The sequence below is a fragment of the Rattus norvegicus genome, chromosome 2 (genome assembly GCF_021556685.1).
Source record: "Rattus norvegicus strain SHRSP/BbbUtx chromosome 2, alternate assembly SHRSP_T2T, whole genome shotgun sequence".
Taxonomy (NCBI): Eukaryota; Metazoa; Chordata; class Mammalia; order Rodentia; family Muridae; genus Rattus; species Rattus norvegicus.
The window spans coordinates 32,309,587-32,328,564 of NC_141535.1; the positions used below are offsets into that span (position 1 = coordinate 32,309,587).

At 43.6% G+C, this 18,978-nt stretch overlaps 1 protein-coding gene and 1 long non-coding RNA gene across 2 annotated transcripts in view; one reads left to right on the forward strand and one right to left on the reverse strand.

Moving 5' to 3' along the window:
- The window catches only part of Zfp366 (zinc finger protein 366), a 64,436-nt gene that overhangs the window by 18,999 nt on the left and 26,459 nt on the right, over positions 1-18,978 (forward strand).
- LOC148006640 (uncharacterized) lies at positions 2,725-17,675 on the reverse strand. Its single transcript, XR_015673809.1, has 3 exons — positions 17,514-17,675; positions 8,278-8,451; positions 2,725-4,338 (listed from the first exon to the last, which is right to left on the reverse strand). It is a non-coding gene; the product is annotated as an uncharacterized LOC148006640 (long non-coding RNA).

The following is an 18,978-nucleotide window of genomic DNA, read 5'->3' on the forward strand; positions in this document are numbered from 1 at the left end:
GGAGTGAGGCAGATGGGCAACTCTGGCCCTCTCGGACCCGACAGCATGTTTGTGAGATGATGTCATAGAACGTTGCGTCCAACCCCATATACACCCCAGGTGCTGCCACCTGTCTTACTCGAGCCCTGATTTAACTAGCATGTCCCTACAGCAGTACTACCCAGTGAAAAGGAATCAGGCAAAACCAACTCAAGTAATCTATCTTATTGAGCCCGATAAATCAGAAGCATTATTTCAGGATATCATCATAGAATAATCAAGAACCAGAGATTTTTTACTTCTCTTTCCCAAGTCTTGGCAATCTAGGGTGTACTTCACGAGCATTGCACGTCTTGGTAATGAAATGCCCCGATTTGGGATTCTCGAAAGGTACAAGTGGCCAGAGGCCTGGTCTGGACAGCAATGCCCATACTCACAGACGTCACAGAATCTGGACTCCATTTTCAAAGTAGCAGAAGTGCAGGCCCCACCCTAGCAATTTAGAAAGTAAGTCATATCCTAAATAGCCGTACCTCTTACATTTTAACATTGAGCACCTTGCCATCGATGAGCTGTGGGGTTTGTGGGTGTAAATGTTAGGCTCTGTGCTTCAGTTTTCCATAAGAAAGGTTCTCACCACTGACTCTAGACCATCGGTTCTCAACCTCCCGACTGTTGCAACCCTTTAACACAGGTCCTCATGTCATGGTGACCCCCAACCATAATATTATTTTCATTGCTGCTGTTATGAGTTGTAATGCAAATATATGATTTGTAGAATGGTACTTAGGGGAGCCTGTCCTCATTGGACCCCCCAGGTTGAGAACCTCTATTCTAGGGTAAGAAAGTTCCAGTGGCTTTTCCTTCCTAGTTTGCTTTGGGTTTGTCCTGATCTTTCATTGTAGACTGCTTTGCAACAACTGGAAAGTGGGGAATGGCCTCTTCATGCAGAAGTGACAGAGCCTCTGGGAGACTTTTCACACCCAACAAAAGAAAATAACAACAGAAGGGTTTTGTGAAGGGAACTTTGAATACTCTCTAGGTACTTCAGTGATCAATAAAGCGATTGGGATCTTGTTTTGTTTGGTTTGGTTTGGGTTTGTATTAGAGTACTGTGGCAAAATTTTCAGATTAAAAACTTTGATTAAAATAGAAGCAGATTTCACAGCTTCAGGTTCTGCCTCTGCAGATCAACCAACCTTGGGTAGAAAAAAGAAAGTTTTCAAATTGCACCTGTTTTGAGCGCACGCAGATGAGCTTCCCACCATCCTTTCTTAGATAACGTAACAGTTTCCATATCATGTGCATTGTACTAAGGATAAGCAATCTAGAGATTATGTTTATGGGAGGATATGTGTAGGTTATATGCAAACAGTATGCCAATTCAACTCATTCGTTCGTTTTTGAGGTATGCTCTCACTAAGTAGCTTTAATTCATTCATTTGTTTTTGATAAATGCTCTCACTAAGTAGCCTTTGGCCGGGAGCTCACTTTCTAGACAAGATTGGCCTTGACCCCATAGAGATCCTCCTGCCTCAGCCTCATGGGTGCCGGGATTGAAGACGTGGCCCACCACGCCCACTCGACTGTGTCGTTTTATAGAAGGGAATTTCGATAACTGGGAAACTTTTGCCACTAATCTCTGGATACTTAGGGGCGACTGTATTTACGGGTGAACTGATACTATGCCGCGGATGCACTTCCAAATTTTATATTTAATTGGAAGGCAGAGAGGGTAGGTAGGAGTCAAACAAAATTGGTCATGGATTAAAACTGCATGGGAGACCCAAGTATTTGTTATACTTCTCTCTCTGCTTTCACAGGTTAATTTTTTCCCAATAAAATATACTTTTTTAAAAAAAAAATCAGACTCTTTGGGCTTTTGCAGGTTGGTTTTACTACCTGTTGGAGTTCAACTGATCTCCTTCAATGTTGTTATACCTCATGGTACCGCAGGAAAAGCCACAACACCACCAGGAATGCACAGTCCTTAATGCCATGCAATGAACCCCAGGCATACGGCTCCAATCACAGGTTAAAGATCTCTGCTAGTTTTAGTGAGAGCACCAGTTTAACCCTCATTGTCCTTCCCTTTGAAACCTCTTGAGATGAATATTTAAAGTAGAAGGCTATCCTCCTGTGATTCAAGGAGAGCCCCAGGCACACAGGAGCCCAGGAGACATGGCAGTATAGTACTGACGTGGGCAAAGCAGCTACACTGAGGAAGACACTGACTGGCACGTAGATGGCACTAGCCTGCTCCTTCCACCATGTATTTTGGAGGCAGCATGCTACAGAGATGGGCAGAATCTACCGAGCAAAGAACTCAGAAGGAATGTGAGCTCAGAGTCTTCTCTCAGAGGACCAGACCTTGGTGACCAGAGAGAACGCACAAAGGGTTCTTTTCATCCTGGTTGCCTGTGCATTGTCTGAGGATCTGGCATGAAGCTACTGGTGAGTTTCAGTGAAAATACTCCACCACCCTGTCAGTCAATGCCATGGTAGGGGATGAGGAGGCTGGCCTCTGCCTCCAAGGGACCCAAGACCTGCTGAGGAACTACGGCAGTGAATTAGGAACAGAGAACAATATGTCCAGGCAGATATCTCGGGCAACCTGGCTGGTGAACCTAGACTTTCTGTGGTCCGCATACCTTTGTGCCTGACCCTCATTTTTCTGAAGGAAAAAGACACCATTGTCGGTGTCTTTAGAACAGGATCTACACAGAAAGAGAACAGGACTCAGTTTGAATGTGATCCTTCTGTATTTCAGTCAAAGGAGTATTGAGTTTAGGGTACCAGCATATGGCACAAGTATTGATGGTAAGTGTATTTTGGCACAATCATCACACTGAACTGTGTTGCTTTCCATGCACAGGACACTTGGCTCCATGGGGAGCAATGCGGTGCCAGATTTTCTTAAATGTCAGACATCTTCAGAAATGATTTCTCTGAATTTAGAACCGAACACGAACATACACACACACACACACACACACACACACACACACACACACACACACTCACACAAAACATGGATGTGCTACTGTGATGCTTCTAAATGAAAGGAATTTGACCCTTAAGACCAAATGAGGCAGCTGATGACGAGAGTTCAGGATGGATCACTGGCTGAACGTCCACCGTCAGCATTGTGCTGCTCGGATTTAAAGTCGTAGGCTTTAATCTTATCATTAATTATTTAGATGGTGACCTACAACTCTGGATAGAACCAGGGTTCAGAACTTTGAGGGGGAAGGATCTAGACAGTTTCAACACATCCCATGACTACTGAAAGAACTCATTTGTGCTGCATAGTTTGGGCAATCAGGTGAGAATGAGCCAGAGGCAAGAACTTCCCTTGTCTCACAAACCCAACAGTTAGTAGTCCCTGTGGTCAGCTGTCTAGCACTCCAACACATCAGGCCTGAAACTGCACGTGTTCTTCCAAAATTCCCTTGAGTAGCTTGTGTTTTTACCGAGTTCACATTGAGTTCAGAGCTGACTCTCCTCACTGTTGCTGACTTATGTTCATCTGGGTGCTCTTGGGGGATCTTCCTGGGAAATCAGCGACACCATGCTAAGTTTCATTTCAGGGGTGTTGGACTTCTATGACTGATTCCAGATGACAAGTTTCTTTCTTATTCCTGTCACAGAGGGAGAAGTCTCACACTGGTTGGGCAAGCTCTCTACACTGAGCTTCAACCTGAACCACAGAAAGAAATCTAGTCATGTATTTCCTGGTGGGTGTGTTAGTCAGTATGGGGAGGAAGGAATGGTGAATGCCACAGGGTTTCACAGGGACCAAGGTAGAGCCACAGTTGTCTAGGTCAGTGGTTTTCAGCCTTCTCAATGCTGCGACCCTTTAATGCAGTTCCTTGTGTTGTGGTGACTCCGGACCATAAAGTTATTTCATTGCTACTTCATAACTGTAATTTCACTACTGTTATGAATTGCAATAGAAATATCTAATATGTAGGATATCTGATATGTGACCCCCAAAAGGACCTCGACCCACAGGTTGAGAATGACTGATCTAGCGTAAAGTAATGAGTGAGCGGAAATTCTTAAAGCTGACTTCTAGAATATTAGAAACTTCATATCTTCTTTATGCCTTTGTCTTATGGAAACGGCCATTAAATCTGAACAAGGTGGTATCAGAAACGCTTTCCTATGCCCTGAACCATCTACAAGAACCTTCTTCTCAGGAAGATTTGTGAGGACCAGATGTTACTGTGGCCGTGACAGGTCGAACATGCTGAGAAAAAGCTCACACCACCACGATCTCAATATTGGGTTACATTTGGGTGGTTTCTTGATCTCAGGTAGATGATGGATGTAGCCATAAAAAATAGAGAGAGGCATCTGAGGAGAAAAGAAATAATATGAATTAGATTGATCTCAAAAACAATTTAGCACTGTGTACCAAGACTCAGAAACTCATAGACTTTTTCTCCATAACTCTAGTTCTACGGAGTCTAGTCTGAGGAAATGATATTCAACAGAGATTTATGAATGAAGTTGTTTATTTTGTATATTTATTTGTATACTGCATAGAGATTTAGATTAAATAGTGCCGTCAGAAAAAAAATATCCATGCATAGTAAAAGGAAAGGACCAAAATATTAACATCGCTACTTTGAGGTTATTGATTACTTTAATTTTCTTCTTCAGTATTAAATTTTACAGTGGTAATGGATTTATATTATTTAAAGGTCATTAAAAGCAAATTATGTGGAATCCTTTACCATAATCAAATGCAGTTGCCAACGCACTCTGGGTTTTAATAAGTCATGATCAATAGCTGGGGCATCTCAATTGAGTGGCTGCCTTTCCCGTTTGCCATCATTCTGGGTGGGGAAGGATTCGGTCTGCATCTCTGAGACACAGCTTTGCTTTCGTTGTTGTCCTTCTTTGTTTTGTGTTTGGTCTGATTTGGTTTGGTTTTTTTTTTTCCAGCAGCTTTCTAACACCCGGAGAGCGGAGTTGCCTGTTGGTTTTAGGGCATCTGTATTGTGTTTCTCCCCTCTATTTCCTACTTACCAATTCCCGCCACGATGGCCACTTGATATTAATTAGCTCATCACCTGTTTGTTCAGGGTAGCCTGCCCCATGGAACAGTCATGGGAAGATTCGGTTTGCTCAGTTCTCCCCTGAAGTTCTAAAGTGGAAACGCTCTACACTCGTATTGGATTCCTCATTGAAATATAAATATATAAATAGCTCTTTATAATGAGAAGGTCAGAAGTTTCAGAAAATGCTGTAAGCTAGGAATCTATTTTATTATTAACAAAAAAAAAGCTCCAAATGGATACCTCTATGTCTCCTTTGCTTTTTTCTTTCTTCCTTCTTTCCTTCCTTCCTTCCTTTCTTCCTTTATCTTTTATTTTTTAAATTCATGCTGGCCTTGATTTCATGGCTATCCTCCTGCCTCAGCCTCAGGAAGGTGTAGCTATTTGTTTTCATTTTCTTGTGAGTGTTCTGTTTCGGTTTTGGTGTGGAATCTCACGCAGTACAGGCTGACCTAGAACCCCTAGTCTCCTGAGTGTTGGGCCAATAGCTATGCCTGCTACTTCTACCACAGATCGACTGTTTTCATAAGAAAGCACCAGAATCCTCCATTTTCCCCTGTGTGTGTGTGTGTGTGTGTGTGTGTGTGTGTGTGTGTGTGTGTGTTGTATAAGAGAATGTCTAATGTTTTGTTATTGTTTCCAATGCTGGGGATCTAACCCAGGCTCTCTGTCTCCAAACTGCAGCCCCAACCAGGCCTTGAACTTGCTCTGTAGCTAGGCAGGCTTTGAGGCGTCCATCTTGTCTGTCACTTTTTTGAGTCAACGGGATTGCGGGTTGGTACCACTAGATATGATTCAAAAGGTTTTTTTTTTTTTAACAAGTCATTGATACTGTTCTATTGTCTTGCCATTTGATTCATTTTATCCAGTTTTCCAGCTTAGTTTGTAATTCATTTGTGTACACTGTTAGATGTTGGACATTGCCGTCATGTGTCCCTTAACGATGGGCATGTTTTCTGGAAAAGGTGTTGGTTGTCAGTTTCATCGTCTGCATACATCACAGAGTGTGCTTACACAGCCTCAATGGCTACAATTTCAGCAGACAATACAGTCTTTTAGAACTAACAGAAGGTCCTTTCCTGACCTAAGCATCCGTATGTTATCGCATTTGTCAAATGATGTACACATCTTTTCATCAGTTATTCTCTTACTAAGTTTATGTGCTTTGGGGGCTTATGTGATTTTTTTTATGTATTCATGTTTTAGTTAAGGGTTTAAGAGATTGTAGGCTTGAGGCCGAGACCCCAGTGTTCTGTTTTCTAGTGAGCAGAGAGTCCAAGTGGACGAAGCTGGTAGGTGTTCTACCGAGGGTTACTGTTATTCAACACCGAAGCAGGCAATGCGTCTGGGAGAAGAGGTCAGTGGTACACTCATCCCAGGGAGGCAGAACCCTCTGAAGCAGGAAGAACAGAAGTGAGAAGTGGCCTCTGGGGGGATAAGAGGCCTGTAAGGAGTGCATGTGTACTCCATGACTTAGAAAGTCAGGTGACTAGAAATTGAATGACTGTCCTCTAACCTTTATCCAGCCCCAAGGGTTTGGATAGTTTAGAGGGACAACTTCTCCCCAGACTGAATGATTCAGTGGTGGGATTTCTTGGGGCGAATGGGTAAATCCTTTTTGGGGCCAGCAACATAATGAGGAAGCAAAGGTTGGCCTGGGTTCTAAGGCCAATTCCCTGCAGATCCCCCACTTAACACGTGCATGAAGATTCCCCCTTCACTGCCAGGCTTTGATTGTTCTAGCAACCATGGAAAGGGCATAGGGCACCCCGGGACTTCCTGTTCTTTGTAGAGGCTAGAAAGGAAGAGACTTCCGACTTTAACTGGCTTTCTGAGCTCATGTGGTGGTGATTAATTTGAGGGGTAAAGCAAGGTGAGCAGCCTGAGTGCCCTAAGGGAAGCCACACAGCAAACGCGTGGTTCAACCGTGTGCACCCTGACCTGAGGCAGGTAGCTTCTGCTCTGTGCTTTTACCTCTCGCCTACAGAATGGGACAGTGGCACATCTCTTACAGAATTCAGGTGAGACCTCAGTTTTGCGTGTCTCATAAGACCAAAAAGTCTTTACCATCTGTCCTTTTACAGCAAAATTTGCCAGGCTCTGGCAAAGGCCTGTTACTACCAGGCTACATGGCCTTACATAGTATTTATACTCACAGTGCCTTTGAGTCTTAGTGGATAAAAAAAAAGATGGGCTGAATGTGCTAACTCACACCTATAATCCAAGTCCTCAAAGGGCAGAGCACGTTCAAGCCAACCTTGGCTACCTGGTGGGTTAGAGGCCAGACTGAGCAAGATCTTGTATAAACAATGAATGAATGAATGAATGAATGAATGAATGAATGAATGAATGAAGCAGAGGTATACTGTTTAAATTGGTTGGCTCATGTAAAGAGATTCACATGTGCTAACCTCCCCAGCTCTCAACAGCTGTCGCAAATATTGTTGGTACCACTGATTGACAGCAAATCTTTCTGGGTAAAATACCCTGGCCCGGTTTTCAAAGTCCCCCACCCCCACCCCCAGCAGTTACCATTGCAACTAAAATAGTCCCCTCCCCCTTCCACTAGTGTGACTCCTTAAGATCAGACATCTCAATGCTATCAGCTCAGCATACTGTCCCGTTCCTCCACACGCCGTGCAGACATTTGGATGGGTGTCACTGAATATTTCCTCATAGTCTGTGCATCCTATCCGGGGAAGAGGCCTTGAGCAAGGCAGTCTGTTAGAATTAAATGTCAAGGCTGCCAGCTGCTTCTTTCCCGAAAAAAGAGCTAGATATTCTAAAAGGTGTGACCATCAATCAAAGTATGAGGAGAGAAGAGTTTGAATTCACTTGCTGTTGTTGGGGGTGGGGGTGGGGGGTTTAAATTTTAGAAGAAAATCATCCTCTTCACAAACTAGCACCGAAAGCTATGTAGGGAGCTGAAAAAACCCAGCAGCCTCCATTTGCCTCCTAGGCACAGTGGGAAACGCTTGTTCAACGAAAAGAGCACGCCTCATCCTGAAGTCCCATCACACACAGGGGTGATTTCCAAGAGAGAAGTGAAAAGAAAACAGAAGCCCACAGCCCAACCTTTCAGAAGTGTTGTAGTCATGCAGAAAGAAACCTTCCTCCTTCCTTGTCAACCTTTGCAGATTAGAAAAAAGCTCAGTCTTCAGTGGTCTAAGTGGGACGTGGGAGGACAGGAATGGTACAAAGTCTCAGGGCTTTCTTACTCAGAGTGTCTCACCTGAAGCACAGTCAGCTGGCCTAGACTCTGCCATTTTCATCGAGGGAGGGGAGGGGGCGGGCTTAGTGAGCACTTCCCTTCAGCAGTTCCCAGCGCTGGGTGCCAATGGGAGTCAGTTAATTCTAAAGACAAGGATGCCTAAGCCTTTGTCCAAAGGCCCTCAGGTCATTGACTCTATGGAGGAAAAAAGGACAAGGAATAGTGTATGTTTAAAACTTTCCAAGTGGTTATAATGCATTGAGACCTACTATGCGCTGGTCTTTTCTAGGGGAATGAAACAGAGAACACTGATCTAGTGGAACAAGAAGATAACAAATAAGCGAATGGCCAAGATACTCTCCTCTGATAATGCAACACACACACACACACACACACACACACACACTCACACACACACACTCACACACACTCACACACATATACACACACATACAGACTCACACACATACACACACACTCTCACACACATACTCACACACACACAGAGTGGGGAGAGAGAGAAAGAGAGAGAGAGAGAGAGAGAGAGAGAGAGAGAGAGAGAGAGAGAGGGAGAGAGAGAGAGAGAGAGAGAGAGAGAGAGAGAGAGAGAGAGAGAGAGAGAGAGAGAGAGAGAGGCTTGAGGCTATAAAAGAATGAGGCTGGGGTAAGGCTATTTTGTAGTTTTGCTTGGACTGTTCTTGGTTCAAAATTTGCTTCTTTGCTTGGTGAGCTCTTTTAACGTTCAAGACTGGCTGTGAGACCATGCTCCTGGCCCAGCATCCTTAGCCCAGTTGTCATAGCTTTATGAATGCTGGCAGGGACACTCACCTGTAAGCCATGTCACCTTGGCCCTAGGATGCCTCACCCCTTTACCTTTTCACCTAGGGAACTTGGGGACACCTTGAACTATTCTGTTTCTTTTTTTTTTTTAAGTGATTTTGACTTGTTTCTTCCATGAATGCAAACTTCTTTGACCACCCTCTGAAGAAATGTCCTGTTGACAACATTTATGGGATACAATTTTCTGTCTTGCTATTTATCATGTGTGATCATGTGACCAGGCTATACAACAATTAGCTCAGCTCAACTACCACTCAGATGAACAGAATAAGCCCCATCTGGCCAATACGGAAACCAGACTCACACGGGAGCTTGAAACTTTGTTTAGCTTTTCAGACCTTTTCCATCTCTTCAAAGGACCTGTGGTCCTTTGATCTCTCACCATTTTCCCCATCTAGGCAGAAGCCCCCCAGAGAAGCATCTGACATACACGTTTTGGCTATATTCCTACATGTTAGCAGCCTCACTTGTATGATGAAGGCCACATAACTTTGATGGCCACACCTGAGGCTCTGGTGTCCCATATATGAGCAAAGATGGCAATTCCTCACTTTCTCCTCAAGATTCCCAGGACAGTCCTCAGCAGGCAACATCAAGAGTCCAAAAAGAGCCCCCAACCCCCAAATACCTCCCAGGCATGTATAAAAAACTCTGTGTGCTTGCTCCCTAGAAAGAAAATTCCTAAAGAAATTTCTTCCTTGCAAACTTTTTTTCTCTACTTTTTCCCTTTAAAAAAAAAAAAAACAAGATTAAAACACACAATAGCATCACTGTCTTCCTTAGGTTAGGGATTGTTATTCAATAAGGCGGATTTCAAGCAAGTGTGCTCTGCCCTTTAGGTGATAAGAGATTCCATGCAGAGAGAAGTTCAGGCAAGGTTTTCTTATCTTCAAAGGGAATAGTAAATTTTGTTAATTTAACACAAACAATATGGCAGGTTATATAAAATGTGTTTTTCCTAAGATGTATGTGTATGTGTGTCTATGTATGTGTGAGTATGTATGTGTATGAGTGAGAGTGTGTGTGTGTGTGAGTATGTGAGTGTGTGTGAGTGTATATGTATGTGTGTATGTGTACATGTGTGTGTGTGCGTATTTGAGAAAGGGAAAGAAAGTAAGGGTGTGACTATGAGGATATCTCATTTAAAAAAAGAAAAGGAAAGGAAAACCAGAAAACTAAGAAGTTATAATATCCCAAGGGACAAAGGGATATCCTGTAAGATGGCAGGTTTGTGATAATTTCAGTTTGCAGAGCTTAAACTGAGAGGTTTGGGGTCTTGTCCCCTCTTTCCTCTTCTCTGGTCATTGCATAAGAGGGGAAATCTAGCACTTGGAGTTGATGGCTCAGCAAGCTGGTCTTGTGACAGTCCCACACAGGAACCAGGTAGTGAGAGTCCTTTAAAAGGATTTTGTTTGTTGATTTATTTTTACATGCATTGGTGTTTTTATGGCATGTATGTCTGTATGAAGATGCCAGTCTTCTAGAACTGGAGTTACAGACAGATGTGAGCTGCCATGTGGGTGCTGGGAATCGAACACTGGTCCTCTGGAAGAGCAGCCAATGCTCTTAACCACTGAGCCATCTTTCCAGTCCCTGTCCTTTTTAGTTTTTGTTTTTAATGTCAAGATCCCATAGTATTGATCTCACTTCCTCTTGGTGTGTTAAAAACAAAACAAAACCCAGATTTAAGGAGTTAGAGGTCTATTTTCAACATCCAGACCTACCCTACAAACAATATGCAAATTCCAACATACTTCTTATGGCGATAAACACAATGTTATGGTAACGTTGGCTGTTGCAGACTTCTACACATGGCGAATTAATTCATCCTAACTACGAACTGTCCATCAATGCAAATATCCACTCATCAGGGGGAGAAATAACTTGCAATTCATCTGTGTTCATTAGGTTCCCACAGCCACAGACAAATCTGCTCTAAGGCACAGAGTAAGACCATAGGAGTCAAGCAGCAAAATTGTCCTTGTGACCAGCATAGGGAAGGGAGCAAGGGGGAGATCAAAACTCAGGGGTTTCAGGGTGCTGGGAACTTAACAGTTGAAAAGCAAAGCTTGTCTGTCCATCGATCAGAGTGCAATATATGGGAAATCCTGTGTTTAATATTGGGCTTAGTGTGTGTGTGTGTGTGTGTGTGTGTGTGTGTGTGTGTGTGTGTGTGTGTGTGTGTGAGAGAGAGAGAGAGAGAGAGAGAGAGAGAGAGAGAGAGAGAGAGAGAGAGATGGAGGGTTTTCAATAGGATTTGGAAGAAAGGCTTTTGATCATCTTGACAGAATGCAGTGAGTCAATCAGAACTACAAAATCCTGAGTGATTTTCTAGCCTATGCTAATGGAAGGGGTAAGATGGTGACTGCCTGGATTAGCTTACCTAAAGTGAGAGAGAAGAGCATCCTTCTCCCCTAAAAGCCAGGATGGGAAGCTTGTACCTGATTTGCTCATGAACAAGTTCTTAGAGGAATGCTTTTGCTCAACACAGAACGGGGCTCATTTTTCATCAAGGGTGGGGTGCCAGCTTCACCTGGGTAAAAGAGCTCCACATGGCCTCTTCCCCTCCCTCCTCTACCTTAGTTGTCCAGAAGCAGTTTATGGTTACAGTGTGGCTGTCCTACCCCCAACCTCCTCTTCACATTCTAGACAGAAGGAAAACAGGAAAGAGGAAAGCATCTGCCATGGGAAGTACAAGATGAAAGCATTCACAGGGGTTCTCTACATGGTCCGGGTGGTGGGGTGGGGATCGTGACTGAAGGGATGGTAGGAAAGGCCGGTGTTTCTCCCAGACACATTGTCACCAAGGGAAAAATCAGGGTTCTATTTCTCAAGGAAAAGATTAAATGGATATCAAAGCACAACCAACCACTTCCACACACAATGTCTAACCATCCCAATAGGCTATCATATAGGTTTCTGAGCAGAAGAGTTGACTAGAAAAAGTAACAACATATTTTTGAGTGGATTTGGACATTGTACAAAAGGGACATGGAAGGCAAGAGAAGCATACCCAGGAGGATGCTTATAAACTATTGAGAGCAAGCTGGACATGAAGTGGACATTTGGACTAGTTTGATGATACCAAGAGAGGCAAACTGTCATCTGTTTCCCAAGAACGATCCCATGATTTTGTGATAACTGCCCAGCCATAGACAAGATGAATGATGTTGATAAATTGACTTTTTGACTCACTGTTTTCACTCTATCCACGAAGCCAACATTTGGAGACAGGATAGGAAAGGACTTACTGGAAGGAAGAAGCTGGTAAAGAAAACTCTAGAATTAGAACCATTGCAACAGCAGCAAGCCCTGGAGTATTACTGTGTTTTAACACAGAAAACATCTGAGAGGCAGAAAAAGGATGACTGAGCCCAAAAGAGGGGATTCTACAGGAATCCTCCCTCTTGGAAACTAAGCTGTGCTTAAGAAGAGTCAGGTCTGGAAAAACAATGCACCTTCCTTTCCATGACTAATCATTCAGAACAAAGAAAGCACTGGGCCTATCAGCAGGAATCAGGTCAGAGCCAAAGGAAAGAGGGAACGGAAGAAAGGAATCCCAGAGGCCGCCTTCTTCTCCTTCTTCTTCTTCTTCTTCTTCTTCTTCTTCTTCTTCTTCTTCTTCTTCTTCTTCTTCTTCTTCTTCTTCTTCTTCTTCTTCTTCTTCTTCTCCTCTTCCTCCTCCTCCTCCTCCTCCTCCTCCTCCTCCTCCTTTGTAGTTTTATTTACTAGTTAATTATAAAAGAATAGAATACAAGTTTAAGGCTAGAAAATGATTGGACTGTGAAAACATATCACGTAAAAAATTACCAACCATAGCACTAGAGAGGGTAGATCCAGATAGGTTAAAAGGAGACCCAGGGTCACAGGGAGGCAGCATATCCCAGTGCCAATGCAGAAGTTCCCTCAGCCAGAGAGCACAGACCATGGAAGCTGATGTAAGGAGGAACTAACCCAGCTGAGGGTTGAAGCACATTCTGCACTTTAACATTTAGTTGTTCTGTAGCTGCACAGATAGTTTGGAAATATTAGCCTGAAAGAAGTTCCATCTTGTGGATATGAGAGCCCTGGGAAAGGACCTGACATGGTGAGAGATCCGAGGGGGTCACCCTAGTACTCCAGAGTTCTCTCTGCTAAGGAGAAGTTACAGGAGGAGTGTGATGGAGAAATTGGATTAGTACGTAATTAGGCCCTGACCAGGTGAGACCAGATGACTGCACTCATCTGTCTGAATGCTCAGGGTTCAGTGCTGTTTGTCTTTCTCCTTATACAAACATGGCTTCACAAGGGCAGCCCTATAGAGCAGACCTTCCTCTATTGTCTGGAATCCACAGATAGTGAGGCTGGACCACTGGGTGGGGAAGAAGGAAGTTTTCTCTTTCCTCTCACATCTTCAGATACCCTCCATCCTTGATGAGGTGTTCTGACATTTCATGCTTAAAGAAGGGGACATTTGGGGAAAAAAATGATTCATTGAATGAGTCGAAGTCACAGAGTTCTGCTTCCAGTTCTGTTGTATTAAAAAAAAAATCAGGCTTTCAGGTCAAGATGGTTCCACCATAACTCCTACAACATGTTTCCACATCTGGCTGTCATCTGTTCTCCCATCTGCTGTGGATGGAGTTCCTCAGGAACTCATGTTTGGCCGATAGGACATTGTGTTCCTGGCACCTACCCTAGGGCAAGCATAGAAGAATCTCAAAGTTGCTTCCTATGAAGAGTTCCTCACAGTCTGAATCTCAGTGGTGATTTGTACTTATCTCCCTAATGGTTTGAGCCTTGGTCAAAATACTGCACACCACAAAATAGGGCAGGGTGAACTCTATCATCATAACCAAAGACCCAGGGAAGGAAATCAGAGATAAATTAAACTGTCTGAAAGAGTGCTTTGAGGGGAATCTTCTGAGATATGAAGGGGTTGCTATATCTAACTTTGTCTAGATGTTTGATGCGGGATAATCAATATGAATTTGCACTGTATGCCTACGTGTTTGAAGAGCTAAGCCATTGCCAGTGTATAAAAGTGTTGGTGGGAGAAGTGCACAAATAATTCCACCCAGGGAACTGCTCAACTGCGGGGCCTCGTTCCTGTGAGCCCTGATTGGAGCAGCTCCTTCTAACATCAGTAACTCTGCTCTTAGCTTCCAAGCCTACCCCTTCCTAGACACTCAGCCCTCCTCAGAGAAACAGGCTTTTGTACTTCCTTCCCCGGATGGGCTCATATACATACATGTACCTGAGAAGATGTGCATGTGTGTTTTTTAAACATAAGTGCACATGCACACACACACACACACACACACACATGCACACACACACACATGCACATGCACACAGGGGCAGAGGGAGGAGACTGAGAATGAGAGGGCTTGGGGGGAATTGTCTGTGACAGAATTCACAGATGAGAGGGATTGTGGGAAGAAAGGTTTAACTTCTTAGTTCCCATGAAGTCTCCAGGAGGAGGGTTTCTCTCTATCCAGCCCAGAATGTTGCAGAAACTCGATATTTCAGGTGCAAGGCCTTAAGACACTAGGGCAGATGGCTGCTCCGTTTAGCTGTGTGGGACAACAGGGCCTGGCGAGGACTATGGGCTCAGCATGTGGCCTATGGGTTTGTAGATATATGAGGTCCAGTCTTATGATAGAACTTAGTTAATCCAACTCAAAGAATATTGAAGGAGAGCGATTGGTGGACCTGAATAGTATGAGTCAGGTTATTTACAAGGTGACAAGTATATCTTCTAATGACTAAAATGATCTTGCGCACTGGATGCAGATTACTCTGCATTTCAAAGACCCTTGGAGCAATTGAGAAGATTGCTTACTGAGCATGCAATCAGGGTCCAGAGGTTAGACACCCTTCTGTAAAGTTCATCATCTCTGTCTTATAATATTCTCATTGAATTGGATACACACACACACACACACACACACACACACACACATGTATACATCCATACACAGGCACATACGCTGCTAGTATATGTCATGTCTAAAGTTCTGCCTTTGAACTAAAGAGGAATTAATACTGTTCAATTATGACCCAGTCCACATTCATTTCTACAAGCCATATGCAAATTATTAGACACATTCCAACGCTAAGAATTTCTTAAAGAAGCCTTTGTCACCATGACTACTGTTGGACGTTTGACAAATATCTTTTGTTACTCATTTAGTAATCAGACATAAAGTAGTATTTTGTGTATATTTCTCTTGCGCTGTAAAACTTATTTGACATTTATATAAACATAATTTTTTATATTTTGAAACCATAATTACATCACTTCCTTCCTTATATTCCCTCCCTCCAATCCATCTCATATAAACCCCTTGCTCTCAAATTCATAGCCTCTTTTTCTTCAATTATTTGTTATATTAGTTCTCTAATTAATTGCTTTATATATTTATATGTATATTATGTGTGTGTATTCCTAATTACCTGAGGATAATTTCTTACATGAGCTCTACATGCTTTGACAATTACAGAGTTGTGTAACTCCACAATCAAAATGCAAAGCATTGCACCATCTCCCTGCCAGAGAAATACTGTGTTGAATGACATTTTCAAAATTCAGTTTTTCTAAACAGAGCCAACAACAGTTGGTTGTCACTCAGAAGGTCATATTTTCTAACCTTGCCTACAACATGCTGCCATGCTTGCCAATGGGGAGAATTAATCTTTCTGACACGCATGCCCATGTTTGCTTACCCACAAGTGAGTCTTTTAAGCTCCTTTGATCAGTGAACATAAAGCAAAACAAAAAGTCAGACAGAAAATGTCCTAAGGACATCTTTCCCCCGGAGAGTTGGAGACAAGTTCCATCCAAATGTGATACACTAACTCTGAAGGCTGGGGAAGAAAACTGCTAAGCCATTTCTTCAAGTCATTTCCTTCCTTTAAACAAGCTACATACACAAAGATAACCCTAAACTCCCAAGCACCCAAGCCACACGTCACCCTGCTCAGAGAGTAGCCCCCACACAGACATCTAAAACCTACACCCATTTTGACTGTGCGAGTTAGTGTCTAAATTCATCACTAAAGTTTTTTGTTTGTTTAGTCTGGTTTTGTTTTACTGATGGCTTTCTTTAAGATGGGGCCTGGCATGGTGGCTTATAGGGTAAAGGCACTTGCAGCCAAGCCTAATGACCTGAAGTGGATCCCTGAGGCCCAAGTGGAAGAAGCAGAGAACCAACTCGATAGATTTGTATTCTGCCCTCTGTGTGTGCACTGTGGCACGAATCCACACATGCACTTGTGTGCTTGTGCAACACATGCACACAAGAACTAATGTAAAACCATTCTAAGACTTTCTTGCACATTTATAAAATAGTATCTATCCATGCTGGCTCTGGAGATTTCAAGCAATTCAAAACTCCAGTTGTCTCTTGATGGTTCTGATTTTGATTTTTCAAGACAAGATCTCTCTACATAGCCCCAGCTGTCCTGGAGCTCGCTATATAGACCAGGCTGGCATGAAATTCTCAGAAATCTGCCTGCCTCTGCCTCCCTAGTGCCGGGATTGAAGATGTGTGCCATTACTCATGGCAAAAATCTTTATTTTATTTTATATGTATTAGTGTTTTGCCTGCATATATGTCTGTGTACCATGAATGTGTCTGACCTGGGGCCTGCAGAGGCCAGAATGTGTGTATGCATGCCTGATGTCTCTGACTCCCTGGGCACTGATAGACAATTGTGAGCCCCCATGTAGGTGCTGGGAATTGAACTCAGGTCATCTGGGAGAACAGCTAGTGTCTTAACCACTGAGCCATCTTGTCAGACCCGCACTGAAGATCCAATCAACTGTTTCATATGTGACCAAGTCTTACAACCAAATATTGTAATTTGGCCACTATCTGCAGACAAGACTATTTCTTTTAAACGGGTGGGAGAAATGAAGTTCGTAGGATAAGAGAGAACCAGAAGGGTGTGTGGAGGGGTGCTGGGGTCTGGTTACTAGGTATCTGGTCACCTCTTTTTGTCCTTACTGCTGACATAGGGCATGATAAGGTAGACATTCTTTCCTTCGAGAACACACTGCTTGCTCCCCCACAGGATGTATGTGGAGACCCCACACTTCCTGCCAGCCCCAGGACACGAGGCCGGACCTCTGTTCACCGTCACCTGCACTGGAAATCTCAGCAGACTCCTGCTTCATTTGGTTGGGCAACTAGAAACTGCATTTTCAGTCTCAACATCTCCATCTCGGTTCAGAAAGAACAGGAAAACCATAAAAGCCTCGCTCCAGAGGGACCATTAACGAGGTCCCTTTTATGAATAAGGAGAGGACAGTCAGCCTGTCCTACCCTGTTCTGCCTTCCTGTTGTTCTCCCACATACACCCCTCCCCCTGTTCCCTTGGTGCTGCTTCTCATGCTCACACTTTTCCTGACCTTCATCCCCTCCTTGCCTCACCCCTGTTGAGAACGGAGCTCAAGGATAAACCACAGGAGCAAACCGCAGGGCTTCTTAACATGTAGCGTCTTGTCACAAAACGTTGGCGAGCTTCGCGGTTCCTCTCTTTCCTGTGAGCGTGAATATTCTTCGCTCTGTTGCAGGATGGACAGAAGTCAGAGCAGAAGAGTGAAGCTAACTCTGTCCCTGGCATGCTGACTCACTCTGACTCTTCTAATATCACTTACCAGAGTGACCTTCAATTCAAATGAGAACCACAAAATACCAGTAATTTTATTTGGGGGAATATTTATATTTTGGTACAGTAGGTGAATTCCTAATGAAAGGGCATTATTACAAGCATTTCCCTCCAAATTCCACAGTCTCATCTCTGTGCTTCATGCTTATAAATTGGTCTGCAGGAAGGAAAAACTATTTTTTTTAAATTCACCCACTGCCTATTTCATCATAACTGACTCTCACGGCTGTAATCTCTCAGAGAAGATAGAAGTTCCAGGTCACTTTAAGACAAATCAGCCCAATACCTTCCTCCTCAAACCGTGCTTCCTGATTTAGTGCCGGCTGAGTCCGGGACTGAGTGCATGGTGTTAAGAGCACATTGTTCTCTGCTCAAAGAAATAAGCCTGTAGTTATTCGGTCATCTTCTCTCCTGTTGATACAAAGTTAACTTCCTAAGGGTAAGAGTGGGGAGTGAGCGTGCAGCCTGTTCCTAGTGCAGGAGTCTTTCCATGAAGCTCTTTGGAATTTCAGGAATCTGTTCCCTGTCTGGGTTGGAGAACTTCATGATACTTGGAGGATGGCATCAGTGTAACTGTATCTGAAGGTTAGCCAGAGACCAACCACTCACAAGGGATTGTGTGCGGAGTACCTCCTGTGGTAGCTAGCTGTGTAGTGTGCCCTTGAGGGGTAAGAAGTAGATAGGATAGGAGGCCTAGGGTCTTCCCTAGAACTTGTGAGGATTCTACCAATCACGTTCATCACATACCAAAAGTCGCCATAACCTGGATCATGTAAGACAAAAGTACACACATATAGGCTTCATATGGAGGCTTTACATACAAGAACTAATTGTTTCTTCTCTCAAAGCATCTTCCTGGACAGCTACTTTGAGCCAAGCATGTGGTAGAATCTAGAGACACAGCATCGGACAATACAAAAAAAAAGTGGGTTCTTACTCCCACAGTCGAGAACAGTGGTTCTCAACCTCCCTAAGGCTGTGACCCTTTAATACACACTTTCTCATGTTGTGGTGACCCCCCCAACCGTAAAATCATTTTTGTCGCTACAACCTAACTATATCTGTTACTGTTATGAGTAGTAATGTAATCGTTTATGTTTCTCGAGGGTCTTAGGTGACCCCTGTGAGAGGCTCGGTCAATCCCCAATCAGTGCAAGCACTGGTCTGTCAATATTGATCCAGCACTGTCCTAGCATCTGTACCTTTGTACAGAATTTGTACTTTCCC